The following is a 6000-nucleotide window of genomic DNA, read 5'->3' as shown; positions in this document are numbered from 1 at the left end:
CGAACATGGAAATTCCAATTTTTTTTATCGGTTAACAAAAGAATGCATTTTCAACAGAATGGAAAGCAGTCGACTTCGCCCAAAACACGTCATCTCGGATCCTCCCGATCCACTAACGGTGCTTCTAGGTACTTCAAGCACCGGTCACCGTTCTCGTCGAACCCGTCGCTTGCGACGAAGGGCTCGACGAGTAAATTAACTCCCAGACACAGCCCACTGAGTTTCTCGCCGGATCTTCTCAGTCGGTCGCGTTTCCGATCCGGCGGTAGATTCTGCGGAGCACGGCTCTGGCTAGGGTTCGTGTTAGCAACGTCGTCAGGTTTGAGCCCCTTGAGCTCACCTACTGGTTAAGGTTACACTGAAATAGCCTCTCAAGGCTATCAGCTTAGGTGGAAAAAAAAACATAAATCGGTGTTTAGACTTCTTACTTTAAACACTACACAAGCGCAACGTGTAAATATGTTGAACGCGAGCTACATAGTAGGCGTAGTGAGGGGTGGAAGGTTTTTTTCGTTACGGAATTTCACGATTCCGCTCTCAAGCCGCGCTCAAGGCCCGCGGTAAAATCTAATTAAATCTATGCAATAGCTTAAAAAGCGTCATCTAAATTCAGAAACGCAATTAATTTGTTCGTGTAAACGTTACTACGTGGCCGGCTAACGGGCTAACAGGCTCGTCACGTTTCGTTCGGGACGCTAATCAACGTGTTTGGCCAAGGGGACCTTCGGCAGACGCCTATATTGTCGTATCACCGCGGGTACTTGTGATCTAGTGCGATTCACGATTACAAATTGTTTTATTATCGTTTGAGTTATATGAATAACTCTATAACACACACGGATAAAGCTGCTTTCAGACTACGCTATAAGATAATAGCATATAAATATAGATCATAGTACAACAATATCGCGCACCATACATTGTTATGGACACGTTCAAACTATATATTATTGGCTAAGTTGGTATTATTGGCTAACTATTACTGGTGGTAGGACCTCTTGTGAGTCCGCGCGGGTAGGTACCACCACCCTGCCTATTTCTACCTTGAAGCTGTAATGCGTTTCGGTTTGAAGGGTGGGGTAGCCGTTGTAACTATACTGAGGCCTTAGAACTTATATCTCAAGGTGGGTGGCGCAATGTCTATGGGCTCAAGTAACCACTTAACACCAGGTGGGCTGTGAGCTCGTCTACCCATCCAAGCAATTAAAAAAAAATTAAAAAACCATCTAAGCAATAAATAAAAAAGTTGCGTCAATACATGTGTCTTTTTATCCGTTAAAGTGGTTAAAGCCACCATAATAGTTCGTTTCTAGATCGGAGTGAGGGTTTTTGTTGAAGATATACGATTTTTTGTGTCTGGATGTACCTATACTTGTTTTGGTCTTCAGTATATTTCTCGTACCTATAACCCAGGATTAGATGTGATGGATCCTTGACTGGTACTTTGACGTCATGTCTCTTTGAGGGAAGAACTGGCCAATTCCTGTTGCAATGTAATCAGACGATACTAATAGTGGAATGAAGCAATTTTAAAATCAATCATATCCAGTCAAATAACGAATTTTATGTCACTAGATGTGAGACCGACATTCTCATGCTTACTACTACGAGTAGGTATATAGGCCTTTTCAGAATAAGGATGCGTGATTGAAATCCATTAGCGAGTATTGCTTGTATGCTAGGCGCTCAATAATGGCAGACGTTCGAAAATAAATAAATCAATTTGTTTATTGATGACTAGTGAAAAATATACCAGAATACGCCGTCATCGACCCTTGAATAATAGCTTTTATTTTGGTATCGAGGCTATTACGTACGCGGCCCTGACTTAATTTTCATAAGTCAATTTATCTTTTAAAATTTCTTAAAATCCAATACGCCCAATTCTTTTTTTGCTTCCTGTGTTCTTTTCTATAATCTGAATTGGGGACATCGTTACCAGGCCACAAAAACTACAAATAACAAATAAATGCTGGATAATCAATTGTCAAAAGGTTATCGAACTCACAGATATCGAACTTGCTTCAAATTTTATGTATAGGTCACTATCATAGTTATAACAATTTAATATGGGCATTCCAATGATATTTCAAAAAATGCAAATTTTGAAGCGAAATTTACAGATGTTTAATTAATTCTAAAGAGAATTTATACCACGTGATCTGCAAGCGAACCAAATTGTCCCTTCGTAACAAGGTGACACTTACAAAACTTGCAGATGCGGCTGGCACACACATAAACTCTCTCCATCGATTTCCGTTTCTGCAGGTTAGCCGTCGGAGCACCTCGGTATGTGAGTAATGTACCTACATAGATCTTCACGATGACCTCCAATTAGAGCCGATAGGTACGTAAGTATCTGAAGACTGCGTCAAAACACTTTGTTGAAAAAGCGGCGCATCACGATAAAATTCTTATCGTGGCCGCCTCTAACTACTTATCCGACCCGGGTGACGGGGCAAAGCAAAGCCGCCGTCGCCCAAATAAAATGTGCCTTGTCGGATCCTCTGCATCCAGTCTCAGTGTTTTTAAATATTCCGAACACCGGTCATCATTGTCTTTCGACGTGAAAACTTACTGCAAGCTAGCCCATAGAGACACACTGAATTTTTCGCTGGATCTTCTCAGTGGGTTGCGATTCCGATCCGGTGGTAGTTTCTGCGAATCACCGCTCTTGCAAGAGCTAGTGTCAGCAAATTCTCTCAGGTTGAGCTCGTGAGCTCACCTGCCCGTCCGCGCATATTACCGAAGCTTATTGAGTAATTTGTTGTAGGTGTTTGTAATGTAAAATTTATATCGCATTAAAACATATACAGTAAACCTTAAATATTGTCATTTGCGAACGCTAAATGAATGCTAAAGTATAAAAGCAATTCGTATCAAAAGCAAATAAATCTGATCCCATAAAATCCATTAATGGAGTTTTTTGACAGGTCAAAGGGCAGAATAGCGTTTAAAAGTATGATTTTATTACTCCTACTCCTGTAGTAAAAGGGCCGTCCGCAATAAACCAGTAACGGAATTATAATAAAGACATAAAGCATGAAAATTGCTTCAAAATAACAATCATTTTATTACGTTATACTCACCGGATTTTGTTCCTATATTATAATTAGATACCTACTCATTACATATTTTAGTTGATGTTACGTTAATAGAATTGATGGATGGATGTTTGATTGAGTAGCGTTTGCTATGATTTTGGCAAGCTATTGATAAAATTTAAACTACTTTAACGGTTTAGTCTGGGATTTTATTATTTTTATTTTATTAAAAAAAATACATATAAATAAAATACATTTTAATTTCTAAAAGCATTGTTTCTAAGTATATGCTATACTAGCGACCCGCCCTCGCTTCGCTTCGGAAACATTAAAACACACATGAAACCAAAAATATAAAAAAAAAAACAATTAAAAAAAGTAGCCAATGTTCATCAGGGACAATGTCGGCTTCTAATGGAAAAAGATTTTTTCTAATCGGTCCAGTAATTTCGGAGCCTATTCGAAACAAACAAACAAACAAATCTTTCCTCTTTATAATATTAAGTATAGAAGTATAGATTTCCTTTAAATATAGCTTTAGGAGCTTTAAAATTGATTGATCAGCGACTTTAGGATTTTTTGCCCGAAGGAGCATACCTACTTGTGGTAGCGCTTGTGGTTGTTTTTTTTTATTGTCACACCGCACACGGGCATTTCGCAAAGGCTTCAAACGCAGGTTTCACAATAGGTAAACGAACTACGGGCGCACCTGATCGTGAATGATCATAGCCGTACCAAATCTTATTGATGGTAGTGACACAATAACGTTATAAATGCTTAATCTACCTACTATTTTTCCACTGAAGAAATTCTCACCTTGCTTAAGCATATTAGATACGATGATTAAGTTTTGTAACGAGTTCCGGGTCATGTTTTCCGGTTCCGGTGTGGGACAGCTCCTTTATAATTCGCCAGAGACAACAACCTCGCGTCTCGTGGTCGGTGATGACATTCACTCTGTGATGTCCATGGATTCCGGTAACCACTCAAAACCACAAGTGGACCTTAGGCTCGTTAAAGGATCTAAGCCAGGGACTTGACTCCTCAGCTACGGCTCTTCCGCGAAATGCTTAGTTCAGGCACGGAATATTACTTTCTTATCTTGCCTTGTAAAAGAGGAGTAAAACATTTTTCAAACACAAGGCTAAAAAAAAAATTTATAAAAAAAAATGCAAATACATATATGTGTTATCTATATTTGGCTTTTTTTGTTGACAAGGTTGTCGACTTCTGATTTGAGTTAAAAAAAAAATTTGGAAAAAGGAAACATTGCTACTATGATCGGATAGCAGGGGCCGTCTCTTTTGATTTATATCGGTCAGATCGACTACTGATAGTCTGGTAGTCCTAGCCTCAGTCAATTAGTAAATACACTGCATCATTCATTCTTAGAATTTTGCGTGGATCACATTTATTGAAGCGACCTGCCCGTATGTAGACTTTGTAAGTCTATAGTAGTTAATACCTAGTATTTTTAATTTCCACTAATAGTTAGCTTGCGTGTGAATGTACCTGTACAACAACAAGTTACAATTAGTGAAACTGTCAGTGAGAGTAAATGGGAGCAAATTTAATTTTGTTCACTAAACAACTAACCCTACTATATACCTACACCACAATTAAGTTAAAGTGCCCATCAAGTTGTGTTTTTACTGTCTCTCTGAACCAATCTATTAACATTAATAACCAGTCAATCCAGTAAGATTAATGACCAAGTAAACACATTTCTATCTTAATCTTTATTTGTCCTTATAGACAGACGTGCATACGGCCCACCTGGTGGTGGTGGTACGCAGTGACGTCCCTCATAGACGTCAGCAATTCCAGGGGCATGGCCATGCTGATAAATGATCTTCGTCGATAGTCGAAAAAAATGTTTTTTGTTTTGTTTTATTCGTGCATTCGTGCATATACACAACCAATATTAACGAGCAATTTCACTCGCTCAGCAGAAGATCTTCCCTTTGTAGAGCAACCTAAAAGCAACTAGCATAAGGTCGAATTTACTAATTTTTTACTGGTGGTAGGGCCTCTTGTGAGTCCGCGCGGGTAGGTACCACCACCCTGCCTATTTTCGGCCGTGGAGCAGTAATGCGTTTCGGTTTAAAGGGTGGGGCAGCCGCTGTAACTATACTGAGACCTTAGAACATTATATCTCAAAGTGGGTGGCGCATTTACATTGTAGATGTCTATGGGCTCCAGTAACCACTTAACACCAGGTGGGCTGTGAGCTCGTCCACCCATCTAAGCAATAAAAAAAAAGGTCCTTGTCCAAATATGGAGCACCGCATCGCTCTGTTGAGGACTCCCAACATTTTAGAAGCTAACTTGGCTTTACATTCCAAATTACTTCGATACTAAGCACCGCTCGAAATTTCGACCATTCGACATTATCGCTGTGGGGATACTCCTTGCAATTGCGGCTCCATGACAAAGGGGTCCTTCTACGTAGTGAACACGCAAACCTGTACCTATCTTTCCGTGAACCGCTCCAGAGAGTTCTCCACTTCAGGCACAAGTTTTGATTGTCTTTTCTGAACTATGCTTCAAGATAAAATCTGATGATCAGTGTAAGGAGCTTCCTCCGTTTGAATTCTTCTTCTTCTTCGTCGCTTTCTTCATTGCTGAAGGTCGTGTCCCTGAAACTCGACCGTTGCCTGTCTCGTGAGCTGTTTCCATCTCGTCCCGTCCTCAGCTGCTCGAATGGCGGTTTAAGCCAGAAAAAGGTGTGCGACAGGGGTGCATACTTTCTCCTATTCTTTTCAATGTGTATAGAGAATATGTAATGAGGAAAGCCTTAGAGGAGTGGGAGGGGGGCATCTCAGTCGGTGGCATAAAAATTAGCAATCTGAGATATGCGGACGATACCACGCTTTTCGCGTCATCTGAGAAGGAGCTTGCTGACCTATTCCGTAGAGTGGAGTATGAGAGTAGTTTAGTGGGGCTCTCCGTTAAT

The sequence above is a fragment of the Bombyx mandarina genome, chromosome 08, assembly GCF_030267445.1.
Source record: "Bombyx mandarina strain Sakado chromosome 08, ASM3026744v2".
Lineage (NCBI taxonomy): Eukaryota > Metazoa > Arthropoda > Insecta > Lepidoptera > Bombycidae > Bombyx > Bombyx mandarina.
Note: the sequence above shows the minus strand (reverse complement) of the source record.